This window comes from Balaenoptera physalus (genome assembly GCF_965194825.1).
Source record: "Balaenoptera physalus genome assembly, chromosome: 15".
In the NCBI taxonomy this organism is placed as follows: Eukaryota; Metazoa; Chordata; class Mammalia; order Artiodactyla; family Balaenopteridae; genus Balaenoptera; species Balaenoptera physalus.
In genome coordinates, this window is record NC_138894.1 from 33,764,774 (window position 1) to 33,792,758 (window position 27,985).

Below are 27,985 nucleotides of genomic sequence, written 5' to 3' on the forward strand. Positions count from 1 at the left end.
TTTCCCAAGAGCCGACAGGAAGAGAGCCCAGTTTTCGTCTCATTCTTCTTCCCCAGCGCATGAAGAACCTTCACAGACTCCAGCATGCGCACGCCAAGGGAGGTTCGAGGCTTTTGAAAGCTCTCTTGGCGAAGCTCAGTTTGGTGTTCCTTTCGCTTCGTGTTGGGGATTGCTGGCTTGTCTTCTGCCTTGACTTTGTTCCCTGACTGCTTGTTCTCTTCAGCCTTGTTTCTTCCTCTGGTCCTTTTGGTCTTTTCCTGCCCATGGCTCTCAGTTTTGCTGATCTTTCCGGATGCAGCTTTCTGAGGTTTGCCTTGAGAGTGCTTGGCCGTGTTCGCAGGAGCCCTGTCACTGACTGCAGCAGTGCATATAACCGCTTCTCCCCCTAACAGGCACTCTGGATCCTTTGGCTGGATTTTGGCCTTGGGAGCACCACCGATAGGCTCAGAGGCTTTCTGTTTGTTCTTCCTGGGTTGATCAGAGGGAACCTTTACGACACTTGGCTTTTCCTGCACCTGATTCACCTTAATGGCTCTGGTGTCTTCAGCTTTGATCACGTTGGGACCTTGGGATCGATCAAGATCTTTCCAAGAATTAAAGAGCTGGGGAAGGTGAATATCCTCCGCCAGTGTAGTAATGTCTGCAAGACCACTGCTAGGTTCAGTCCCATTTTCAAGTGTCCCTAGGTCCTGACGACTCAGGCTGTTCTCTCCCAGATCAGCATTTTCAGAACCAGGCTGCTCCTCTTGGCTGAGGGGATCGGTGCAGGCCAGCGGCTGGGGAATATCAGGGATTCCCAAAGGGAGTAGTGGAGGATCTTGGTTTTCTATTGGGATCTGGTAGGCCTCCAGAGGCTTTGACAGCTTGGTTTTGATATCCTCCACGTTCTTACTCTCTGTTTGTCCCTGGCTTGGAGCTGGAGGCAGGGCCAGGAGACGCCTGGCACTCTGGACTGGAGCTGTCACTGAAATGTCCCCAAGTTCAGATGGTGGGTTACTCTCAAGTATGTGACTGTTTCTGCTACTGCAGGACTTGGGGAGTTCTTGAGTTTGTGTCACACAAAACGTCTGGCTTGGAGGTTGCAATCCCAGGGAATTTTTCATCACCAGGGAAGTCTCCATCACTACAAAGGGATCAAGGGAGAAGTCAGTCCCTGGTAAATGAGATGCTCCCCCTAAACACCAACACAGCAGTCGTGTACCTTTCAAGGGGTTCAGGGGCAAGATGGGCAAGGCATTTCTACTAACTCTTCTTAAGGATCATGGACAGTGCCCTATGCTACGAGGTAAGCGGTGACTGTTGTAATGCTTAACTGGTGATCATTTCATGTCACTGATCCTTGGCTCTCTTTGTATCTCATAGGACTGTTGTAAGTCCAATACAAAATGAGTCTTCTTTTTAAACAACTGAAATGTTTTACAAAGCCTAGCATTCTCATATAGAGTCCTTTCAATTCTCCCCACTTTCCCGAGAGGCTAAGAACACTTCACACCATGAACTAGGAGAGGGGGTAGAGCCCTTTCTGATGAAATACAGAAACAAAGACAGAGTCTTAGCCTGCTTGCTCTCTGGACAGGATCTCGGACCACAAGGTCTTAAATCCTGGTATAAATGACGGAAGTGAGGACACTTCAACTGGCACTCTCATAACAAGAGTTCTGAGACACCTTCCAAAGAGACTGTAGCAGTAGACGAGGGAAGGGAGTGCTACAGTGTGGTAGTACAGGGGGAATGCTCGGCTACAGCAGTGAAAAATGTGGTACCTATTGGTGTGCTCTCGGGGTTCTTGTACATGTAGCATAGATGACCTTTACAGTGTCCCTGCCACCTTCCCACCTGCATTAGGTGTTCTTTTTGTTTTTTTGTTTTTTTTAATTGACGTTTATTTATTGATTGATTGTTTGAACTTATTTATTCTACGTATTTATTTTTTTGGCTGCACAGGGTCTTCATTGCTGTGCACGGGCTTTCTCTAGTTGCGGCTAGCGGGGTCTACTCTTGGTTGCGGTGTGCGGGCTTCTCTTGTTGCGGAGCATGCGCTCTAGGCGCGTGGGCTTCGGTAGTTGCGGCTCACGGGCTCTAGAATGCAGGCTCAGTCGTTGTGGCACATGGGCTTAGTTGCTCCACGGCATGTGGGATCTTCCCAGACCAGGGCTCGAACCCGTGTCCCCCGCATTGCATTGGCAGGCGGATTCTTAACCACGGCGCCACCAGGGAAGCCCTAGGTGTTCTTACATAGAGTCTAAAAACAGAGGGCACTGAGCGAAGGTAGTGGTTACTAAAGGCTCAGGATCTAAATTCTACCTGTCTCTACACCCCTTCCCAGCTGTCGATTTGACCCCATTTGTGAATGCCGACCTCATTCTTCAACTTTCTCTGCCGTTTGTATACTCACCTTGAAAACTTGTTTCTGTGATGCGTTGAGCAGACACAGGGTGGCAGATTGCAGAGGTGGAAGCTGGTGGTCGGATATTTGTGGGCTGAATCTCCTTCAGTCCCATTCCCATTTCTGGTTGCGCAGAGGCCCTACTTCCTGTGTATGACGCGGAGCCATAGGATTGCGGGCAGGAGCCAAGTTCTCCATACAGTGAAGACCCCAGTGTGCCTTGGTTATAGTAATATACCTGGCTTCCTTCCTGGTAGGGAAGTGACAGGCGGCTATGCCCCTGATTTGGAATCTGAGATGGTGCTCCCTGAGCAAGCCTGGCAGAAAGTGATGGATATAGAGGGACCATGTTATTGGCGTCTGAAGTTTTATCATACTGGGCTGCCATAAACATGGAGGAAGCAGCTGGGTGCCGGTCAGTGAGTGCCAGAGTAAAGTCTCCGAGTGAAGAGGAATTCTTTTCAGTGCTTCCTGTGATGTCCCACTCAAGAACACCTGGATAGGAAGGAGCTGAAGTGGAGATCTGGCTGTGGTCAGTAACTCCAGATAACATAGTCGTGCTGGAATGTTGGTAAAGGTAGGCACTACCCATGAGTGTCTGGAAAGAGGTACCGGTAGCCGATGCCGAACTGACGGCAGGGGCAGAGACTCTGGAGAAGTTGCAGACACTTCGTGTTAGGGAAGTTGCATTGCTCACCACAGGAAGAGAATGCTGCAGAGAATTTAGAGTTCCAAGTAGAGATGGATTTTGGAAATTTTCTGTAAGAACAAGAGGGTCATGAAAAACTCAGGGAGGTTGAGAAATTCTCACTACGTTTGAGGAACAGCATTATCTTAAGGTTCTTGCTCTCAGGACACCTCTACTATCGACCCTTCCTGAGAAACCCAAAATCAGACAGTTAATGATGGCTGTAAGGACTGAGCAGTTTTCCACTCTTCTGTATTAACTGCCTGTGCTCCCATCTTGGGCACAGATGGGCAGAAGAGCCAAGTGGTATGGTTCAGACATTGTTCTCTAGGCTGGAAGCAACCTTCTCCCTGCCCTGTCTTTCCCTTCAGCCTGCACTCGTACTGACTTCTATGCTATTTCCTAGACTGGAAGCATTTTAGAACTAGGAGGCCCTTAGAGAACTTTCTCTTTTTTCAGTCTCATTTCACGAGTAAGGAAACTGAGGCTCAGAGAGGTCGGGTTGACTTGTTCAAGTTCTCTCATTATGTTAGTGTCATTACCAGGTTTCAGAACCTAAGTATCCTGACTTCCTTGCCAGGACTCCACTCTGAGCATGATAGTGCCAGAAAGCAGGAGAAATAGAACTTATAATATAAGCATTTTTTTTGTCCATTAGAAAACAGTACGGCCATTACCATTGTCATCTTCATTGTCTCCCTTTGCTTGTGCAGTTCCCACGCTATTACCTAGAGTTGACGTATAGCTCAGTCCAACTGGTGAACTGAAAGAGTCATTTTTGCCCTCTTCAAGCCTGGTTTCTCATCCTACCTCAAAATGATTACCCGAAAGTGGATTTCTTAAGTGCTTTTGGAAAGAGAAAAGTTATCTGATTACTTCAGATTACTCATCTATAAAGTGGTTATAACACCACCACCAATAATAATAGCAGTAATAATTAATAGATGAATAAGCTGATCTATTGCGTATGATTTATATGGAGGAAGATACAATAAGTTCTAGAAAGACAAAGAAAAATCATGAAAAACATGTTACGTAACGAAAAAGAAATCCATAGATATTAATGAAAACTGGGGTATGTGGGCAAGTATCAAAGCCTAATGAATTTACTAACAAATGACATTCTGTACCATACATGCAATATTATGAAAGTGAATTTTGCCCACTCTATTTTAGTGAATACTATTAACCAAAAAACACGATGGAGGTGATAGAGGTGAATGAATTCCTAGCCAATGCATACAGACAGAGACGATAAATCAGTAAAAAATGCACAACAAGCAACAGAATGCAACAAATGTGAATGTATAGGTAGCCACAACATATGTAGACAAGTATTTCAATGAAAACCGGTACAAAGCAGACAGCAAAATAGTAAGTGTAAAAGAGTTTCATTATTGTGCTCATTCATATTTTTACCCAGCAAGTAACAGGTATTAAGCCTAGGAGAAATATATCTTTCCATGAATATAACTCATATAATAAGCAGAAAGGAAGCTTAAAAAGTATCAAGAAGGTTTTTGTATTTATCCTAGAACTTAGAATCATCTTCCACATCCAAGAAGATGACATCCCAAGACCTCAAAAAACCGTCATCCCTAGAATCCAATTAAAAAAGATTTTCAAATGTAAGAAAATCCAAAGGACTCCACAACATTGTTTTAGATAAATGTGGATGTTTGTGTTTTCTTTTTTTCTTTTGCCGCGCCGCGTGGCCCTGGCCGTGAAAGCACCGAGTCCTAAAGCGCTGGACCGCCAGGGAATTCCCTAAATGGGGAATTAGAGATGTGGGGCTTGACTTTTTCTTTTTCTTCTCCGGTAGCTAAGATCTACAAGCGAACGATGGCTATTGATCAATGTGCTCTCTGTGTTAGGAAGGAAATAACTGTAAAAATGAAAAGCAACCTTGCCTTAGAAGCTACATATCACACAAAGGAAATAGTCCTTCTGATTCAATGTAGAAGATATCATTTAAAATGTTTAATTGGTCAAATGTCTACCTAGTTTAAAAATTAGAAAGAATAGAACACTGAAAAGCAGCCCCCTAGATAACCACTTTGGTTTCTGGTTTCTAGGAAGCATCATTTCTAAAACATACTTCTAAAATGTTTCTATTCCAAACTGTCAAGTGCCAGCTGTATTCAGAGAGGCAATAAAAGAAAGAAAACGGAGTATGACTTTTCTGATAGGCTGCCCTTCCTGGTGATCCCCTGTTCTGGCCTTACTTTCCTTCTTAGTCTGTTAATGTAAGGATTTGCTACCATCAGCTTTGTTTTGCCCTGCTCTGAGCAGATTTCCCTCTGTGCTGTTTCTGCTTTAATTTAAAATCTTTGGCTCCCATCAACATTCCATGGCAAACTGCCTCTTTCTTGAGAGCTCCTCTATGCTTTCCCTCTTCATTCTTATATTTTTTTCCCATCTCTTGGTTCCTGTTGGCCTGTGCTAATGAAAACAATCCTAAACTTGCTTACGTTTGACTCTGTGCCTCCCTATATAGCCCAGTACTCTCCATCCTCTCTCCCTATTCTCTCTTTTCAACTAGTCGAAATACTAGTGGAGGGAGACCATTGGAGATGAAACATCTTGGTATATATCGCTAGTTTTCTGTGTCACCTGGCTTTTCTATGTTTCTGTTGAAACACTCTTTTGAGAAGTCTCTGATTTCATTTTCTACATGGGTACCCTTTAAGGCTCAATATTGGAAAAGAAGGGGATCAGAGTGATCAACCCAATGTGGTATCCTAACGTAACAGATAAGGAAAGCAGCAGGCTTTGTGAGGCAGTCAGTGATTTGTCCAAAGTCACACAGACAGTAAACGTCAAAGTCAAAACTGAAATTAGGTCTCCAGACTTGTAGTTCAATACTTTCCCTCATTATTCCACGCTATTTTGAATCTCCTCCTCAATTTAGGGGCAAAAGAAATCGAACGCAAAACTTTCCAAAGTTTCTTTTCTTACCTGACATGGTCAGAGAAGAGGAGACATCAACTGCAGGTACAAGGGATGAGGAGACAACACTAGAGGATGTCTGAGTGGCTGCAGCTGAACGGCGCACGTGTCCAGTACAAAGGTCACTGGTTACTGGTCCAAACGGCTCCACGGAAACCCCAAGACCTCTACCAAGTGGTAGTAGGTTTGGTAGGAGAGTGATGTCACAAAGCAGGCAGTTGAAAGGTATGAGCTAGCCAATAGGGAGGTCCGATCCCCAACAGGAGGGCGGGCTTGGGTGAAGAGAGCGTAGGAGAGCTAAAACAACCCCTCAATTTCTGAGCTCTGGGGAGGAAATCCTAGAAGACAGATTTACCTCCCCCAGGCTCTTCCATTAGGGAAATCATTGCAACATTTCTTACAGACGTTCATTAATATAATTAACTAACAGTTACTTATATTCTACAGAGTATTCTATTTTATGTATCATATACTTAGAGCTATATAGATCTTATTTAACTAGTATCCTTAGGAAGGAAAGAGCCATGTAGTTTGAACTATTACAGTTGTAACTTGGTTAAAGAGCAGGGTGAAGTTTGTTGAGTGTACCCTGTGGAGAATGTTGTGGTCCAAGGCTCTTCTCTTTTAGTTTCTTCTCCTTGACTCCTACCTTCCTTGGGCTGGGCTAGGCTGGGGGCCAGGTTGGACTTGCGACTTAACATTTCTCTTCCGCTTTCTTTTTTTTTTTTTTTCTTCCATTATGGGCATTGCTTCTAGGACAAGCCTTGGTCTTGCATTGGATGTTCCTTCCTGTCAACTTCCAGCAGCAGGAGTCTTCTTTTCAGTGCTTGATGCTTCACGAAATAGACTCTGCCCATTGGCAGCAAATACCAGAGAGCCAGGAGACAGAGCTGGTTGCAGACCTTTCCTCTTCCAGCCTTTGGTTGCAATTGTTTTGCCCATGATTTGCTAGCTCTAGTTCCTTGGGCCACACAGGTATCCTGCCATCCAGCTCTTTTTATATGTGAGAGACATTCTGAACACTGTCCCTCTTTCTTTGCACAGAAGTATATACAGTGTGGCAGTTACCGTAATCTCCTCCCCCTTGCAAACAGCCCCTCTAGAATCTCGGACCTCTAGGACTCTCTGTCTTGCATGCTTGGGTGCAAGGCCAAGCACAATGAAGAGGAGAATAATTAGAGAAAGAGGAGGACATTGGTGGAGAACTGGGAGCAGGTAAGGTGAAAGGGCACCGGAGAAAAGAGATGCATGTAGGTTTTTTGGTTTCTGTGGGAAACAAGTTGACACACTTGGGCCTCATTTTGTATTAACAGAACAGAGAGTTGTAGATATAAGTAGCTAGATCGTGCAGCAACTGCCATGAAGTCTGTACACTGAAGAGAACAGTCTCACATCTAGTTTTCATTTTGTTTTATGTCATATTACCTTATTTATAGCATTCACTGGTATGTTTGTAGAACGCAGATGTTTTCAAATGCTCTGGTTTTGTCTACATGGTTATTTCCTTGTCCTATTTGTAAGGAATCCAACATTGTAAGACATATTGCATGTTTTTCTCTTGACGATTGTTTACCTTGAAGCGTCATGAGCTAACTTGAGCTGTTGGATTTTGTGGAGAAACTTTAAAAAGGGTCTGTGAAAAAGGCATTGTGGTGAGTCGCATTATGCACCCGAGCGTAAGGAGCAGATATCTGCCACCAGCCCAGCTTGGCCTGGATTGCCTCTGTGTTAGTTCCCCTGGTTAGTGCTTTTCTCCCTAACCACTCTTGTGACTGTGATAATGTGAGTTAAGGGCTGAGTTGCTAGTGATTTATGTGTGAGGTAGGCTGGTTTGAGGGAGGAAATCTATGGACCTAGTCATTTTCCTTGGTGGTAAGCTTTCAGGGGTGCAAAGATCGATCTTCCTGGGGACTTCTCTGGTACCAGGAAGATATCGCATAGATGGGACCTCCAAAGACACACATTTAATTTTTAGGCCTGTTGTTCCTATTATGAGATGTGAGTTTCTTCACTGATGGGGATGCTGCTTATCTGAGAAGAAACTGTGAAAGGTGGTGTAGTATAGAGGTGTGGCTTAAGCTTTTAAGTTTTCTTCAAGGTTTTTCCCCTAAGCTTCATACTTCAGACGGCCTACTTACATGAGACTAGTATGTGATGTCAGGCTAACAACTTCCTAAATACCTGCAAGCCAGATCAGTGTCTCTTTTCTCTATATTCCCATGGAAATCAAGGGTCCCGCCGAATTTTCCATCGAAACAGTTGATTTGTGCTGTCTCTAGGAATTCTAAAGGGCGTACCGTTGCTTCCTAACCGGTGTCATTTGGGAGATCCCCCTCTGTACGTTCAAATGATTAATTTTGAGACTCTGCTCATGTGTGCAGTAAACCCTTTAATTCCCTAAGACCTTCCTTTCCTCCATCTCATACCCCATTAAGCCCGCCTCAGTTTATCTCCTGAATTTCTTTGGAATCTGTCAGCTCTCCCTCAACATCCTAATACTGAACTTGCCTGTCTGTTGCGATTAGGTCCTAACTAGTGTCCATATATCTTGTTTCCCTCCAATCCATTCTTCACACAAGAAACCTTCAAAGCAAGTTGGAACATTGCTCATAAACATCGCTCACAAACATTGTTTTGAGAATAGAAAACACACTGGTGGCCTTTAAGACTCTGCGTGCTCTAGAATCCTCTCTGCTTCTCTAGCCCCATCTTGTGCCACGTTTGCCCTCACTTTCTATGCTTCAGATACACTGAATTAACCTTAGTTCTCACTCATCTGACAGAAGTCAGTTGAGAAATTATTTTTCACTGTGATTCCTAGCATTAAGGAATTTGATGATCAGGTTTTGTATGAGGACTAAAACTAAACTGGGAAGTGGAAGAATTGCGTTTCAACTGTTTCAGTCAACACGCATGTATTAATGATACCTAAGTATTGAACACCGGGCTAGGTTTCATGAGGGATACAGAAGTTCTGGCCATCTCTGGTTTTGGGTATCCCTTATTTGTTGAGACCTTTGCGTTGTTTGGTTGCCTTTTGTCTGTTTTCCAGATGGGAAAACAGGAACAAGGGAAGTATAGGTTATTACTAGGTGGGGTTGAACAAGTGGAGCAGCAAACTGCAAAGCAGAAAGAAGAGGGACGTACTATAGAGGGATGTGATTTCCATTTTCAAGGCGCCTGCGTCCTGTGCAGGGAGACAGCCTAACATAAAATGTGCCTAACAAAAGATCTGTTGACTTCTTACTAAAAATCTCCAGTTCATATAACCCAGGGGTTTATACCTTCTCCTTTAAAAGTTCTATTCCTGGGACTTCCCTGGTGGTCCAGTGGTGAAGACTCTGCGCTTCCAATGCAGCAGGCGTGGGTTCAATCCCTGGTTGGGGAGCTAAGATCCCACATGCTGCGCAGCCAAAGAAATTTTTTTCAAAAGTTATACTCCTGTGTTGTTGAATTTAGTGGTTTAGATTTTGTTTGAATGTTAAGAAGATTTCAGTTTATTTACCAGGAACAAACAAAACATAATGTAAAAATAGTTTCCCAGAAACGATTTCCATCGTTCTCTTCTTCCCTTTCTCCCGCAGACTGACTGGTGTTTCATCTTGACAAGTTCTCTGAAGTTCTCTGTCATTCCATAGGAAAGCGGTCTGGCTTGGAGGTTGCAATCCCAGGGAATTTTTCATCAGCGGGGAAGTCTCCATCACTACAGAGGAATCAAGGGAGAAGTCAGTCCCGGGTAAGTGAGATGCTCCCCCTAAACACCAACACAGCAGTCGTGTACCTTTCAAGGGGTTCAGGGGCAAGATGGGCAAGGCATTTCTACTAACTCTTCTTAAGGATCATGGACAGTGTGCCCTATGCTACGAGGTAAGCGGTGACTGTTGTAATTCTTACTGGTGATCATTTCATGTCACTGATCCTTGGCTCTCTTTGTATCTCATAGGACTGTTGTAAGTCCAATACAAAATGAGTCTTCTTTTTAAACAACTGAAATGTTTTACAAAGCCTAGCATTCTCATAGAGAGTCCTTTGAATTCTCCCCACTTTCCCGAGAGGCTAAGAACACTTCACACCATGAACTAGGAGAGGGGGTAGAGCCCTTTCTGATGAAATATAGAAACAAAGACAGAGTCTTAGCCTGCTTGCTCTCTGGACAGGATCTCGGACCACAAGGTCTTAAATCCTGGTATAAATGACGGAAGTGAGGACAGTTCAACTGGCACTCTCATAACAAGAGTTCTGAAACACCTTCCAAAGAGACTGTAGCAGTAGACGAGGGAAGGGAGTGCTACAGTGTGGTAGTACAGGGGGAATGCTCGGCTACAGCAGTGAAAAATGTGGTACCTATTGGTGTGCTCTTGGGGTTCTTGTACATGTAGCATAGATGACCTTTACAGTGTCCCTCCCACCTTCCCACCTGCATTAGGTGTTCTGTTTTTTTGTTTTTTTTTTTTTTTAATTTACGTTTATTGATTGATTGATTGATTGAACTTATTTATTCTACGTATTTATTTTTTTGGCTGCACTGGGTCCTCATTGGTGTGCACGGGCTTTCTCTAGTTGCGGCTAGCGGGGTCTACTCTTGGTTGCGGTGTGCGGGCTTCTCATCGCGGTGGCCTCTCTTGTTGCGGAGCATGGGCTGTAGGCGCGTGGGCTTCGGTAGTTGCGGCTCACGGGCTCTGGAATGCTGGCTCAGTCGTTGTGGCACATGCGCTTAGTTGCTGCACGGCATGTGGGATCTTCGCAGACCGGGGCTCGAAGCCGTGTCCCCTGCATTGGCAGGCGCCACCAGGGAAGCCCTAGCTGTTCTTATATAGAGTCTAAAAACAGAGAGCACTGAGAGAAGGTAGTGGTTATTAAAGGCTCAGGATCTAAATTCTACCTGTCTCTACACCCCTTCCCAGCTGTCGATTTGACCCCGTTTGTGAATGCCGACCTCATTCTTCAACTTTCTCTGCCGTTTGTATACTCACCTTGAAAACTTGTTTCTGTGATGCGTTGAGCAGACACAGGGTGGCAGATTGCAGAGGTGGAAGCTGGTGGTCGGATATTTGTGAGCTGAATCTCCTTCAGTCCCATTCCCATTTCTGGTTGCGCAGAGGCCCTACTTCCTGTGTATGACGCGGAGCCATAGGATTGCGGGCAGGAGCCAAGTTCTCCATACAGTGAAGACCCCAGTGTGCCTTGGTTATAGTAATATACCTGGCTTCCTTCCTGGTAGGGAAGTGACAGGCGGCTATGCCCCTGATTTGTTCGTGGGCCTCCTGATGCAGCAGTTCCCTTGGCTCTGGCCCTGTCGTCAGCTGCCCCTAGGAGGACTCTGAGCCCTAGCCACTTCTCTGGTAGATTTGCCTATTCCCCCACTATAATCACACCTGAATAAGGCAACTCAAACCTTTCAGAGATGTGTCGTGAACCTCTTGTTTTCTGAAATACCTATCTGGTGGTTGTGAGACTTAAGGCCAACCTCCCCGAGAGACTTTGTTTCTATTTCTCCTAGTAAACCTAGACTCATCTCCTGTCACCTTCAACTCTACTCCAATTGTGTTCTTTCAACCCAGACCCCTGACCCTGCTTTTTACTTCTGCCATTTCATCCTCACTCCTGCTTCCTTTCCTAAATCCATACGTCTCTTTTGGCCTTCCTAGCCCTGGGCCAAGTTCCTTCCTCTTTCCTCAGTTTTTACCCCTTTCCTTCATTCTCCCATCCAACTTTCAGGCCTTCCTTTCTCACGCCCCAGTTAGCAGCATCTCAAAATTCGAAAGGTTTATTACTCATCTATTAATTCTATTCCATTTACTTATTCGGTTCTATACCTATCTTACCTATGTATGGAAGAACCGCTGGTAGCCAAGGTGGCAGCAAGAATCCTAGCAGCTGTCACCTGACGTATCCGTAGTAGTCAGCAATTTCCATTTCTTTGTCCCTCTGGGTGAAAAATTGCAGCTTCCCCGAAGAGGTGTATCTGGCAGCATTCTCCCGTTGTTGTTGAGCCCGCCTCTTCATGGCCTCTCGCTCTGGCCTCTGCTCTTGTTCGATGGGCTTTGACATGACTGGCTCAGGCACGTTGGGTTCCCTCCATGGAACTCGTTGCTTGCTGAAGTCTTGGAGTAGAAGTTGGGTTTGGAGCTTGGGTGGGGACTGGCGCTTAGTCACAGCAGGGGGAACAGGCTCGCACTGGAGAGAAGCGCCAGATGAAGTTTTGTAGGGTGCAGGCCTAGGAGCAGCAGGCTGAGGGACACGAGGCTGGGTATGGTTGGTCCAAGCCGGTTGGGTTGGGTTGGCCACAGTTGGCTGAGCTGGTTTGGCGGGACCTGGCAAAGAGGCAGGAGCTGGCTGGGATGAATTGACTGCAGCAGGTTGAGCTGAGTCAGTAGAACCAGGCTGGGCACGGTAAGCCACAGCAGGCCGATGTGAGGCCAGAGACTGTGGCCTCCGAGGAGCGGGTCGAGCTTGAGGCTTGTCCCAGGCAGAAAAAGGCAGAGGTATCAACTTGACCTTCCCAGGAGGAGGCCGCTCACACTGGGATGGAGATGGACACTCTGTTTCAGCACTGCTGTCTGGTTTCTGGGCTTGGACTTGCGTTTTCTCAGGCCTCTTACCCTCACGTGGGGTATGCCGCCGTGGCTGGATCGCTGGGGGTGGCTGGGGGTCTTTGGGGTTGCTTGAATTTCCCAAGAGCCGACAGGAAGAGAGCCCAGTTTTCGTCTCATTCTTCTTCCCCAGCGCATGAAGAACCTTCACAGACTCCAGCATGCGCACGCCAAGGGAGGTTCGAGGCTTTTGAAAGCTCTCTTGGCGAAGCTCAGTTTGGTGTTCCTTTCGCTTCGTGTTGGGGATTGCTGGCTTGTCTTCTGCCTTGACTTTGTTCCCTGACTGCTTGTTCTCTTCAGCCTTGTTTCTTCCTCTGGTCCTTTTGGTCTTTTCCTGCCCATGGCTCTCAGTTTTGCTGATCTTTCCGGATGCAGCTTTCTGAGGTTTGCCTTGAGAGTGCTTGGCCGTGTTCGCAGGAGCCCTGTCACTGACTGCAGCAGTGCATATAACCGCTTCTCCCCCTAACAGGCACTCTGGATCCTTTGGCTGGATTTTGGCCTTGGGAGCACCACCGATAGGCTCAGAGGCTTTCTGTTTGTTCTTCCTGGGTTGATCAGAGGGAACCTTTACGACACTTGGCTTTTCCTGCACCTGATTCACCTTAATGGCTCTGGTGTCTTCAGCTTTGATCACGTTGGGACCTTGGGATCGATCAAGATCTTTCCAAGAATTAAAGAGCTGGGGAAGGTGAATATCCTCCGCCAGTGTAGTAATGTCTGCAAGACCACTGCTAGGTTCAGTCCCATTTTCAAGTGTCCCTAGGTCCTGACGACTCAGGCTGTTCTCTCCCAGATCAGCATTTTCAGAACCAGGCTGCTCCTCTTGGCTGAGGGGATCGGTGCAGGCCAGCGGCTGGGGAATATCAGGGATTCCCAAAGGGAGTAGTGGAGGATCTTGGTTTTCTATTGGGATCTGGTAGGCCTCCAGAGGCTTTGACAGCTTGGTTTTGATATCCTCCACGTTCTTACTCTCTGTTTGTCCCTGGCTTGGAGCTGGAGGCAGGGCCAGGAGACGCCTGGCACTCTGGACTGGAGCTGTCACTGAAATGTCCCCAAGTTCAGATGGTGGGTTACTCTCAAGTATGTGACTGTTTCTGCTACTGCAGGACTTGGGGAGTTCTTGAGTTTGTGTCACACAAAACGTCTGGCTTGGAGGTTGCAATCCCAGGGAATTTTTCATCACCAGGGAAGTCTCCATCACTACAAAGGGATCAAGGGAGAAGTCAGTCCCTGGTAAATGAGATGCTCCCCCTAAACACCAACACAGCAGTCGTGTACCTTTCAAGGGGTTCAGGGGCAAGATGGGCAAGGCATTTCTACTAACTCTTCTTAAGGATCATGGACAGTGCCCTATGCTACGAGGTAAGCGGTGACTGTTGTAATGCTTAACTGGTGATCATTTCATGTCACTGATCCTTGGCTCTCTTTGTATCTCATAGGACTGTTGTAAGTCCAATACAAAATGAGTCTTCTTTTTAAACAACTGAAATGTTTTACAAAGCCTAGCATTCTCATATAGAGTCCTTTCAATTCTCCCCACTTTCCCGAGAGGCTAAGAACACTTCACACCATGAACTAGGAGAGGGGGTAGAGCCCTTTCTGATGAAATACAGAAACAAAGACAGAGTCTTAGCCTGCTTGCTCTCTGGACAGGATCTCGGACCACAAGGTCTTAAATCCTGGTATAAATGACGGAAGTGAGGACACTTCAACTGGCACTCTCATAACAAGAGTTCTGAGACACCTTCCAAAGAGACTGTAGCAGTAGACGAGGGAAGGGAGTGCTACAGTGTGGTAGTACAGGGGGAATGCTCGGCTACAGCAGTGAAAAATGTGGTACCTATTGGTGTGCTCTCGGGGTTCTTGTACATGTAGCATAGATGACCTTTACAGTGTCCCTGCCACCTTCCCACCTGCATTAGGTGTTCTTTTTGTTTTTTTGTTTTTTTTAATTGACGTTTATTTATTGATTGATTGTTTGAACTTATTTATTCTACGTATTTATTTTTTTGGCTGCACAGGGTCTTCATTGCTGTGCACGGGCTTTCTCTAGTTGCGGCTAGCGGGGTCTACTCTTGGTTGCGGTGTGCGGGCTTCTCTTGTTGCGGAGCATGCGCTCTAGGCGCGTGGGCTTCGGTAGTTGCGGCTCACGGGCTCTAGAATGCAGGCTCAGTCGTTGTGGCACATGGGCTTAGTTGCTCCACGGCATGTGGGATCTTCCCAGACCAGGGCTCGAACCCGTGTCCCCCGCATTGCATTGGCAGGCGGATTCTTAACCACGGCGCCACCAGGGAAGCCCTAGGTGTTCTTACATAGAGTCTAAAAACAGAGGGCACTGAGCGAAGGTAGTGGTTACTAAAGGCTCAGGATCTAAATTCTACCTGTCTCTACACCCCTTCCCAGCTGTCGATTTGACCCCATTTGTGAATGCCGACCTCATTCTTCAACTTTCTCTGCCGTTTGTATACTCACCTTGAAAACTTGTTTCTGTGATGCGTTGAGCAGACACAGGGTGGCAGATTGCAGAGGTGGAAGCTGGTGGTCGGATATTTGTGGGCTGAATCTCCTTCAGTCCCATTCCCATTTCTGGTTGCGCAGAGGCCCTACTTCCTGTGTATGACGCGGAGCCATAGGATTGCGGGCAGGAGCCAAGTTCTCCATACAGTGAAGACCCCAGTGTGCCTTGGTTATAGTAATATACCTGGCTTCCTTCCTGGTAGGGAAGTGACAGGCGGCTATGCCCCTGATTTGGAATCTGAGATGGTGCTCCCTGAGCAAGCCTGGCAGAAAGTGATGGATATAGAGGGACCATGTTATTGGCGTCTGAAGTTTTATCATACTGGGCTGCCATAAACATGGAGGAAGCAGCTGGGTGCCGGTCAGTGAGTGCCAGAGTAAAGTCTCCGAGTGAAGAGGAATTCTTTTCAGTGCTTCCTGTGATGTCCCACTCAAGAACACCTGGATAGGAAGGAGCTGAAGTGGAGATCTGGCTGTGGTCAGTAACTCCAGATAACATAGTCGTGCTGGAATGTTGGTAAAGGTAGGCACTACCCATGAGTGTCTGGAAAGAGGTACCGGTAGCCGATGCCGAACTGACGGCAGGGGCAGAGACTCTGGAGAAGTTGCAGACACTTCGTGTTAGGGAAGTTGCATTGCTCACCACAGGAAGAGAATGCTGCAGAGAATTTAGAGTTCCAAGTAGAGATGGATTTTGGAAATTTTCTGTAAGAACAAGAGGGTCATGAAAAACTCAGGGAGGTTGAGAAATTCTCACTACGTTTGAGGAACAGCATTATCTTAAGGTTCTTGCTCTCAGGACACCTCTACTATCGACCCTTCCTGAGAAACCCAAAATCAGACAGTTAATGATGGCTGTAAGGACTGAGCAGTTTTCCACTCTTCTGTATTAACTGCCTGTGCTCCCATCTTGGGCACAGATGGGCAGAAGAGCCAAGTGGTATGGTTCAGACATTGTTCTCTAGGCTGGAAGCAACCTTCTCCCTGCCCTGTCTTTCCCTTCAGCCTGCACTCGTACTGACTTCTATGCTATTTCCTAGACTGGAAGCATTTTAGAACTAGGAGGCCCTTAGAGAACTTTCTCTTTTTTCAGTCTCATTTCACGAGTAAGGAAACTGAGGCTCAGAGAGGTCGGGTTGACTTGTTCAAGTTCTCTCATTATGTTAGTGTCATTACCAGGTTTCAGAACCTAAGTATCCTGACTTCCTTGCCAGGACTCCACTCTGAGCATGATAGTGCCAGAAAGCAGGAGAAATAGAACTTATAATATAAGCATTTTTTTTGTCCATTAGAAAACAGTACGGCCATTACCATTGTCATCTTCAGTGTCTCCCTTTGCTTGTGCAGTTCCCACGCTATTACCTAGAGTTGACGTATAGCTCAGTCCAACTGGTGAACTGAAAGAGTCATTTTTGCCCTCTTCAAGCCTGGTTTCTCATCCTACCTCAAAATGATTACCCGAAAGTGGATTTCTTAAGTGCTTTTGGAAAGAGAAAAGTTATCTGATTACTTCAGATTACTCATCTATAAAGTGGTTATAACACCACCACCAATAATAATAGCAGTAATAATTAATAGATGAATAAGCTGATCTATTGCGTATGATTTATATGGAGGAAGATACAATAAGTTCTAGAAAGACAAAGAAAAATCATGAAAAACATGTTACGTAACGAAAAAGAAATCCATAGATATTAATGAAAACTGGGGTATGTGGGCAAGTATCAAAGCCTAATGAATTTACTAACAAATGACATTCTGTACCATACATGCAATATTATGAAAGTGAATTTTGCCCACTCTATTTTAGTGAATACTATTAACCAAAAAACACGATGGAGGTGATAGAGGTGAATGAATTCCTAGCCAATGCATACAGACAGAGACGATAAATCAGTAAAAAATGCACAACAAGCAACAGAATGCAACAAATGTGAATGTATAGGTAGCCACAACATATGTAGACAAGTATTTCAATGAAAACCGGTACAAAGCAGACAGCAAAATAGTAAGTGTAAAAGAGTTTCATTATTGTGCTCATTCATATTTTTACCCAGCAAGTAACAGGTATTAAGCCTAGGAGAAATATATCTTTCCATGAATATAACTCATATAATAAGCAGAAAGGAAGCTTAAAAAGTATCAAGAAGGTTTTTGTATTTATCCTAGAACTTAGAATCATCTTCCACATCCAAGAAGATGACATCCCAAGACCTCAAAAAACCGTCATCCCTAGAATCCAATTAAAAAAGATTTTCAAATGTAAGAAAATCCAAAGGACTCCACAACATTGTTTTAGATAAATGTGGATGTTTGTGTTTTCTTTTTTTCTTTTGCCGCGCCGCGTGGCCCTGGCCGTGAAAGCACCGAGTCCTAAAGCGCTGGACCGCCAGGGAATTCCCTAAATGGGGAATTAGAGATGTGGGGCTTGACTTTTTCTTTTTCTTCTCCGGTAGCTAAGATCTACAAGCGAACGATGGCTATTGATCAATGTGCTCTCTGTGTTAGGAAGGAAATAACTGTAAAAATGAAAAGCAACCTTGCCTTAGAAGCTACATATCACACAAAGGAAATAGTCCTTCTGATTCAATGTAGAAGATATCATTTAAAATGTTTAATTGGTCAAATGTCTACCTAGTTTAAAAATTAGAAAGAATAGAACACTGAAAAGCAGCCCCCTAGATAACCACTTTGGTTTCTGGTTTCTAGGAAGCATCATTTCTAAAACATACTTCTAAAATGTTTCTATTCCAAACTGTCAAGTGCCAGCTGTATTCAGAGAGGCAATAAAAGAAAGAAAACGGAGTATGACTTTTCTGATAGGCTGCCCTTCCTGGTGATCCCCTGTTCTGGCCTTACTTTCCTTCTTAGTCTGTTAATGTAAGGATTTGCTACCATCAGCTTTGTTTTGCCCTGCTCTGAGCAGATTTCCCTCTGTGCTGTTTCTGCTTTAATTTAAAATCTTTGGCTCCCATCAACATTCCATGGCAAACTGCCTCTTTCTTGAGAGCTCCTCTATGCTTTCCCTCTTCATTCTTATATTTTTTTCCCATCTCTTGGTTCCTGTTGGCCTGTGCTAATGAAAACAATCCTAAACTTGCTTACGTTTGACTCTGTGCCTCCCTATATAGCCCAGTACTCTCCATCCTCTCTCCCTATTCTCTCTTTTCAACTAGTCGAAATACTAGTGGAGGGAGACCATTGGAGATGAAACATCTTGGTATATATCGCTAGTTTTCTGTGTCACCTGGCTTTTCTATGTTTCTGTTGAAACACTCTTTTGAGAAGTCTCTGATTTCATTTTCTACATGGGTACCCTTTAAGGCTCAATATTGGAAAAGAAGGGGATCAGAGTGATCAACCCAATGTGGTATCCTAACGTAACAGATAAGGAAAGCAGCAGGCTTTGTGAGGCAGTCAGTGATTTGTCCAAAGTCACACAGACAGTAAACGTCAAAGTCAAAACTGAAATTAGGTCTCCAGACTTGTAGTTCAATACTTTCCCTCATTATTCCACGCTATTTTGAATCTCCTCCTCAATTTAGGGGCAAAAGAAATCGAACGCAAAACTTTCCAAAGTTTCTTTTCTTACCTGACATGGTCAGAGAAGAGGAGACATCAACTGCAGGTACAAGGGATGAGGAGACAACACTAGAGGATGTCTGAGTGGCTGCAGCTGAACGGCGCACGTGTCCAGTACAAAGGTCACTGGTTACTGGTCCAAACGGCTCCACGGAAACCCCAAGACCTCTACCAAGTGGTAGTAGGTTTGGTAGGAGAGTGATGTCACAAAGCAGGCAGTTGAAAGGTATGAGCTAGCCAATAGGGAGGTCCGATCCCCAACAGGAGGGCGGGCTTGGGTGAAGAGAGCGTAGGAGAGCTAAAACAACCCCTCAATTTCTGAGCTCTGGGGAGGAAATCCTAGAAGACAGATTTACCTCCCCCAGGCTCTTCCATTAGGGAAATCATTGCAACATTTCTTACAGACGTTCATTAATATAATTAACTAACAGTTACTTATATTCTACAGAGTATTCTATTTTATGTATCATATACTTAGAGCTATATAGATCTTATTTAACTAGTATCCTTAGGAAGGAAAGAGCCATGTAGTTTGAACTATTACAGTTGTAACTTGGTTAAAGAGCAGGGTGAAGTTTGTTGAGTGTACCCTGTGGAGAATGTTGTGGTCCAAGGCTCTTCTCTTTTAGTTTCTTCTCCTTGACTCCTACCTTCCTTGGGCTGGGCTAGGCTGGGGGCCAGGTTGGACTTGCGACTTAACATTTCTCTTCCGCTTTCTTTTTTTTTTTTTTTTTTCTTCCATTATGGGCATTGCTTCTAGGACAAGCCTTGGTCTTGCATTGGATGTTCCTTCCTGTCAACTTCCAGCAGCAGGAGTCTTCTTTTCAGTGCTTGATGCTTCACGAAATAGACTCTGCCCATTGGCAGCAAATACCAGAGAGCCAGGAGACAGAGCTGGTTGCAGACCTTTCCTCTTCCAGCCTTTGGTTGCAGTTGTTTTGCCCATGATTTGCTAGCTCTAGTTCCTTGGGCCACACAGGTATCCTGCCATCCAGCTCTTTTTATATGTGAGAGACATTCTGAACACTGTCCCTCTTTCTTTGCACAGAAGTATATACAGTGTGGCAGTTACCGTAATCTCCTCCCCCTTGCAAACAGCCCCTCTAGAATCTCGGACCTCTAGGACTCTCTGTCTTGCATGCTTGGGTGCAAGGCCAAGCACAATGAAGAGGAGAATAATTAGAGAAAGAGGAGGACATTGGTGGAGAACTGGGAGCAGGTAAGGTGAAAGGGCACCGGAGAAAAGAGATGCATGTAGGTTTTTTGGTTTCTGTGGGAAACAAGTTGACACACTTGGGCCTCATTTTGTATTAACAGAACAGAGAGTTGTAGATATAAGTAGCTAGATCGTGCAGCAACTGCCATGAAGTCTGTACACTGAAGAGAACAGTCTCACATCTAGTTTTCATTTTGTTTTATGTCATATTACCTTATTTATAGCATTCACTGGTATGTTTGTAGAACGCAGATGTTTTCAAATGCTCTGGTTTTGTCTACATGGTTATTTCCTTGTCCTATTTGTAAGGAATCCAACATTGTAAGACATATTGCATGTTTTTCTCTTGACGATTGTTTACCTTGAAGCGTCATGAACTAACTTGAGCTGTTGGATTTTGTGGAGAAACTTTAAAAAGGGTCTGTGAAAAAGGCATTGTGGTGAGTCGCATTATGCACCCGAGCGTAAGGAGCAGATATCTGCCACCAGCCCAGCTTGGCCTGGATTGCCTCTGTGTTAGTTCCCCTGGTTAGTGCTTTTCTCCCTAACCACTCTTGTGACTGTGATAATGTGAGTTAAGGGCTGAGTTGCTAGTGATTTATGTGTGAGGTAGGCTGGTTTGAGGGAGGAAATCTATGGACCTAGTCATTTTCCTTGGTGGTAAGCTTTCAGGGGTGCAAAGATCGATCTTCCTGGGGACTTTTCTGGTACCAGGAAGATATCGCATAGATGGGACCTCCAAAGACACACATTTAATTTTTAGGCCTGTTGTTCCTATTATGGGATGTGAGTTTCTTCACTGATGGGGATGCTGCTTATCTGAGAAGAAACTGTGAAAGGTGGTGTAGTATAGAGGTGTGGCTTAATCTTTTAAGTTTTCTTCAAGGTTTTTCCCCTAAGCTTCATACTTCAGACGGCCTACTTACATGAGACTAGTATGTGATGTCAGGCTAACAACTTCCTAAATACCTGCAAGCCAGATCAGTGTCTCTTTTCTCTATATTCCCATGGAAATCAAGGGTCCCGCCGAATTTTCCATCGAAACAGTTGATTTGTGCTGTCTCTAGGAATTCTACAGGGCGTACCGTTGCTTCCTAACCAGTGTCATTTGGGAGATCGATCCCCCTCTGTACGTTCAAATGATTAATTTTGAGACTCTGCTCATGTGTGCAGTAAACCCTTTAATTCCCTAAGACCTTCCTTTCCTCCATCTCATACCCCATGAAGCCCGCTTCAGTTTATCTCCTGAATTTCTTTGGAATCTGTCAGCTCTCCCTCAACATCCTAATACTGAACTTGCCTGTCTGTTGCGATTAGGTCCTAACTAGTGTCCATATATCTTGTTTCCCTCCAATCCATTCTTCACACAAGAAAGCTTCAAAGCAAGTTGGAACATTGCTCATAAACATCGCTCACAAACATTGTTTTGAGAATAGAAAACACACTGGTGGCCTTTAAGACTCTGCGTGCTCTAGAATCCTCTCTGCTTCTCTAGCCCCATCTTGTGCCACGTTTGCCCTCACTTTCTATGCTTCAGATACACTGAATTAACCTTAGTTCTCACTCATCTGACAGAAGTCAGTTGAGAAATTATTTTTCACTGTGATTCCTAGCATTAAGGAATTTGATGATCAGGTTTTGTATGAGGACTAAAACTAAACTGGGAAGTGGAAGAATTGCGTTTCAACTGTTTCAGTCAACACGCATGTAATAATGATACCTAAGTATTGAACACCGGGCTAGGTTTCATGAGGGATACAGAAGTTCTGGCCATCTCTGGTTTTGGGTATCCCTTATTTGTTGAGACCTTTGCGTTGTTTGGTTGCCTTTTGTCTGTTTTCCAGATGGGAAAACAGGAACAAGGGAAGTATAGGTTATTACTAGGTGGGGTTGAACAAGTGGAGCAGCAAACTGCAAAGCAGAAAGAAGAGGGACGTACTATAGAGGGATGTGATTTCCATTTTCAAGGCGCCTGCATCCTGTGCAGGGAGACAGCCTAACATAAAATGTGCCTAACAAAAGATCTATTGACTTCTTACTAAAAATCTCCAGTTCATATAACCCAGGGGTTTATACCTTCTCCTTTAAAAGTTCTATTCCTGGGACTTCCCTGGTGGTCCAGTGGTGAAGACTCTGCGCTTCCAATGCAGCAGGCGTGGGTTCAATCCCTGGTTGGGGAGCTAAGATCCCACATGCTGCGCAGCCAAAGAAATTTTTTTCAAAAGTTATACTCCTGTGTTGTTGAATTTAGTGGTTTAGATTTTGTTTGAATGTTAAGAAGATTTCAGTTTATTTACCAGGAACAAACAAAACATAATGTAAAAATAGTTTCCCAGAAACGATTTCCATCGTTCTCTTCTTCCCTTTCTCCCGCAGACTGGTGTTTCATCTTGACAAGTTCTCTGAAGTTCTCTGTCATTCCATAGGAAAGCTGTCTGGCTTGGAGGTTGCAATCCCAGGGAATTTTTCATCAGCGGGGAAGTCTCCATCACTACAGAGGAATCAAGGGAGAAGTCAGTCCCGGGTAAGTGAGATGCTCCCCCTAAACACCAACACAGCAGTCGTGTACCTTTCAAGGGGTTCAGGGGCAAGATGGGCAAGGCATTTCTACTAACTCTTCTTAAGGATCATGGACAGTGTGCCCTATGCTACGAGGTAAGCGGTGACTGTTGTAATTCTTACTGGTGATCATTTCATGTCACTGATCCTTGGCTCTCTTTGTATCTCATAGGACTGTTGTAAGTCCAATACAAAATGAGTCTTCTTTTTAAAAAACTGAAATGTTTTACAAAGCCTAGCATTCTCATAGAGAGTCCTTTGAATTCTCCCCACTTTCCCGAGAGGCTAAGAACACTTCACACCATGAACTAGGAGAGGGGATAGAGCCCTTTCTGATGAAATATAGAAACAAAGACAGAGTCTTAGCCTGCTTGCTCTCTGGACAGGATCTCGGACCACAAGGTCTTAAATCCTGGTATAAATGACGGAAGTGAGGACAGTTCAACTGGCACTCTCATAACAAGAGTTCTGAAACACCTTCCAAAGAGACTGTAGCAGTAGACGAGGGAAGGGAGTGCTACAGTGTGGTAGTACAGGGGGAATGCTCGGCTACAGCAGTGAAAAATGTGGTACCTATTGGTGTGCTCTCGGGGTTCTTGTACATGTAGCATAGATGACCTTTACAGTGTCCCTCCCACCTTCCCACCTGCATTAGGTGTTCTGTTTTTTTGTTTGTTTTTTTTTTTTAATTTACGTTTATTGATTGATTGATTGATTGATTGAACTTATTTATTCTACGTATTTATTTTTTTGGCTGCACTGGGTCCTCATTGGTGTGCACGGGCTTTCTCTAGTTGCGGCTAGCGGGGTCTACTCTTGGTTGCGGTGTGCGGGCTTCTCATCGCGGTGGCCTCTCTTGTTGCGGAGCATGGGCTGTAGGCGCGTGGGCTTCGGTAGTTGCGGCTCACGGGCTCTGGAATGCAGGCTCAGTCGTTGTGGCACATGCGCTTAGTTGCTGCACGGCATGTGGGATCTTCGCAGACCGGGGCTCGAAGCCGTGTCCCCTGCATTGGCAGGCGCCACCAGGGAAGCCCTAGCTGTTCTTATATAGAGTCTAAAAACAGAGAGCACTGAGAGAAGGTAGTGGTTATTAAAGGCTCAGGATCTAAATTCTACCTGTCTCTACACCCCTTCCCAGCTGTCGATTTGACCCCGTTTGTGAATGCCGACCTCATTCTTCAACTTTCTCTGCCGTTTGTATACTCACCTTGAAAACTTGTTTCTGTGATGCGTTGAGCAGACACAGGGTGGCAGATTGCAGAGGTGGAAGCTGGTGGTCGGATATTTGTGGGCTGAATCTCCTTCAGTCCCATTCCCATTTCTGGTTGCGCAGAGGCCCTACTTCCTGTGTATGACGCGGAGCCATAGGATTGCGGGCAGGAGCCAAGTTCTCCATACAGTGAAGACCCCAGTGTGCCTTGGTTATAGTAATATACCTGGCTTCCTTCCTGGTAGGGAAGTGACAGGCGGCTATGCCCCTGATTTGGAATCTGAGATGGTGCTCCCTGAGCAAGCCTGGCAGAAAGTGATGGATATAGAGGGACCATGTTATTGGCGTCTGAAGTTTTATCATACTGGGCTGCCATAAACATGGAGGAAGCAGCTGGGTGCCGGTCAGTGAGTGCCAGAGTAAAGTCTCCGAGTGAAGAGGAATTCTTTTCAGTGCTTCCTGTGATGTCCCACTCAAGAACACCTGGATAGGAAGGAGCTGAAGTGGAGATCTGGCTGTGGTCAGTAACTCCAGATAACATAGTCGTGCTGGAATGTTGGTAAAGGTAGGCACTACCCATGAGTGTCTGGAAAGAGGTACCGGTAGCCGATGCCGAACTGACGGCAGGGGCAGAGACTCTGGAGAAGTTGCAGACACTTCGTGTTAGGGAAGTTGCATTGCTCACCACAGGAAGACAATGCTGCAGAGAATTTAGAGTTCCAAGTAGAGATGGATTTTGGAAATTTTCTGTAAGAACAAGAGGGTCATGAAAAACTCAGGGAGGTTGAGAAATTCTCACTACGTTTGAGGAACAGCATTATCTTAAGGTTCTTGCTCTCAGGACACCTCTACTATCGACCCTTCCTGAGAAACCCAAAATCAGACAGTTAATGATGGCTGTAAGGACTGAGCAGTTTTCCACTCTTCTGTATTAACTGCCTGTGCTCCCATCTTGGGCACAGATGGGCAGAAGAGCCAAGTGGTATGGTTCAGACATTGTTCTCTAGGCTGGAAGCAACCTTCTCCCTGCCCTGTCTTTCCCTTCAGCCTGCACTCGTATTGACTTCTATGCTATTTCCTAGACTGGAAGCATTTTAGAACTAGGAGGCCCTTAGAGAACTTTCTCTTTTTTCAGTCTCATTTCACGAGTAAGGAAACTGAGGCTCAGAGAGGTCGGGTTGACTTGTTCAGGTTCTCTCATTATGTTAGTGTCATTACCAGGTTTCAGAACCTAAGTATCCTGACTTCCTTGCCAGGACTCCACTCTGAGCATGATAGTGCCAGAAAGCAGGAGAAATAGAACTTATAATATAAGCATTTTTTTTGTCCATTAGAAAACAGTACGGCCATTACCATTGTCATCTTCAGTGTCTCCCTTTGCTTGTGCAGTTCCCACGCTATTACCTAGAGTTGACGTGTATATAGCTCAGTCCAACTGGTGAACTGAAAGAGTCATTTTTGCCCTCTTCAAGCCTGGTTTCTCATCCTACCTCAAAATGATTACCCGAAAGTGGATTTCTTAAGTGCTTTTGGAAAGAGAAAAGTTATCTGATTACTTCAGATTACTCATCTATAAAGTGGTTATAACACCACCACCAATAATAATAGCAGTAATAATTAATAGATGAATAAGCTGATCTATTGCGTATGATTTATATGGAGGAAGATACAATAAGTTCTAGAAAGACAAAGAAAAATCATGAAAAACATGTTACGTAACGAAAAAGAAATCCATAGATATTAATGAAAACTGGGGTATGTGGGCAAGTATCAAAGCCTAATGAATTTACTAACAAATGACATTCTGTACCATACATGCAATATTATGAAAGTGAATTTTGCCCACTCTATTTTAGTGAATACTATTAACCAAAAAACACGATGGAGGTGATAGAGGTGAATGAATTCCTAGCCAATGCATACAGACAGAGACGATAAATCAGTAAAAAATGCACAACAAGCAACAGAATGCAACAAATGTGAATGTATAGGTAGCCACAACATATGTAGACAAGTATTTCAATGAAAACCGGTACAAAGCAGACAGCAAAATAGTAAGTGTAAAAGAGTTTCATTATTGTGCTCATTCATATTTTTACCCAGCAAGTAACAGGTATTAAGCCTAGGAGAAATATATCTTTCCATGAATATAACTCATATAATAAGCAGAAAGGAAGCTTAAAAAGTATCAAGAAGGTTTTTGTATTTATCCTAGAACTTAGAATCATCTTCCACATCCAAGAAGATGACATCCCAAGACCTCAAAAAACCATCATCCCTAGAATCCAATTAAAAAAGATTTTCAAATGTAAGAAAATCCAAAGGACTCCACAACATTGTTTTAGATAAATGTGGATGTTTGTGTTTTCTTTTTTTCTTTTGCCGCGCCGCGTGGCCCTGGCCGTGAAAGCACCGAGTCCTAAGCGCTGGACCGCCAGGGAATTCCCTAAATGGGGAATTAGAGATGTGGGGCTTGACTTTTTCTTTTTCTTCTCCGGTAGCTAAGATCTACAAGCGAACGATGGCTGTTGATCAATGTGCTCTCTGTGTTAGGAAGGAAATAACTGTAAAAATTGAAAAGCAACCTTGCCTTAGAAGCTACATATCACACAAAGGAAATAGTCCTTCTGATTCAATGTAGAAGATATCATTTAAAATGTTTAATTGGTCAAATGTCTACCTAGTTTAAAAATTAGAAAGAATAGAACACTGAAAAGCAGCCCCCTAGATAACCACTTTGGTTTCTGGTTTCTAGGAAGCATCATTTCTAAAACATACTTCTAAAATGTTTCTATTCCAAACTGTCAAGTGCCAGCTGTATTCAGAGAGGCAATAAAAGAAAGAAAACGGAGTATGACTTTTCTGATAGGCTGCCCTTCCTGGTGATCCCCTGTTCTGGCCTTACTTTCCTTCTTAGTCTGTTAATGTAAGGATTTGCTACCATCAGCTTTGTTTTGCCCTGCTCTGAGCAGATTTCCCTCTGTGCTGTTTCTGCTTTAATTTAAAATCTTTGGCTCCCATCAACATTCCATGGCAAACTGCCTCTTTCTTGAGAGCTCCTCTATGCTTTCCCTCTTCATTCTTCTTATATTTTTTTCCCATCTCTTGGTTCCTGTTGGCCTGTGCTAATGAAAACAATCCTAAACTTGCTTACGTTTGACTCTGTGCCTCCCTATATAGCCCAGTACTCTCCATCCTCTCTCCCTATTCTCTCTTTTCAACTAGTCGAAATACTAGTGGAGGGAGACCATTGGAGATGAAACATCTTGGTATATATATCGCTAGTTTTCTGTGTCACCTGATTTTTCTATGTTTCTGTTGAAACACTCTTTTGAGAAGTCTCTGATTTCATTTTCTACATGGGTACCCTTTAAGGCTCAATATTGGAAAAGAAGGGGATCAGAGTGATCAACCCAATGTGGTATCCTAACGTAACAGATAAGGAAAGCAGCAGGCTTTGTGAGGCAGTCAGTGATTTGTCCAAAGTCACACAGACAGTAAACGTCAAAGTCAAAACTGAAATTAGGTCTCCAGACTTGTAGTTCAATACTTTCCCTCATTATTCCACGCTATTTTGAATCTCCTCCTCAATTTAGGGGCAAAAGAAATCGAACGCAAAACTTTCCAAAGTTTCTTTTCTTACCTGACATGGTCAGAGAAGAGGAGACATCAACTGCAGGTACAAGGGATGAGGAGACAACACTAGAGGATGTCTGAGTGGCTGCAGCTGAACGGCGCACGTGTCCAGTACAAAGGTCACTGGTTACTGGTCCAAACGGCTCCACGGAAACCCCAAGACCTCTACCAAGTGGTAGTAGGTTTGGTAGGAGAGTGATGTCACAAAGCAGGCAGTTGAAAGGTATGAGCTAGCCAATAGGGAGGTCCGATCCCCAACAGGAGGGCGGGCTTGGGTGAAGAGAGCGTAGGAGAGCTAAAACAACCCCTCAATTTCTGAGCTCTGGGGAGGAAATCCTAGAAGACAGATTTACCTCCCCCAGGCTCTTCCATTAGGGAAATCATTGCAACATTTCTTACAGACGTTCATTAATATAATTAACTAACAGTTACTTATATTCTACAGAGTATTCTATTTTATGTATCATATACTTAGAGCTATATAGATCTTATTTAACTAGTATCCTTAGGAAGGAAAGAGCCATGTAGTTTGAACTATTACAGTTGTAACTTGGTTAAAGAGCAGGGTGAAGTTTGTTGAGTGTACCCTGTGGAGAATGTTGTGGTCCAAGGCTCTTCTCTTTTAGTTTCTTCTCCTTGACTCCTACCT

General features: G+C 44.5%; 3 long non-coding RNA genes across 10 annotated transcripts in view; 2 read left to right on the top strand and 1 right to left on the bottom strand.

The window, feature by feature from the left end:
• LOC309643390 overlaps positions 1–27,985 on the bottom strand; it is a 2,123,356-nt gene that overhangs the window by 1,083,088 nt on the left and 1,012,283 nt on the right. The gene's annotated exons all lie outside the window — the stretch shown is intronic.
• Positions 9,653–24,816, top strand: LOC309643904. Its single transcript, XR_014254146.1, has 3 exons — positions 9,653–9,759; positions 22,358–22,455; positions 23,946–24,816. It is a non-coding gene; the product is annotated as an uncharacterized lncRNA (long non-coding RNA).
• LOC309643909 lies at positions 13,647–19,960 on the top strand. Its single transcript, XR_014254151.1, has 2 exons — positions 13,647–13,849; positions 19,764–19,960. It is a non-coding gene; the product is annotated as an uncharacterized lncRNA (long non-coding RNA).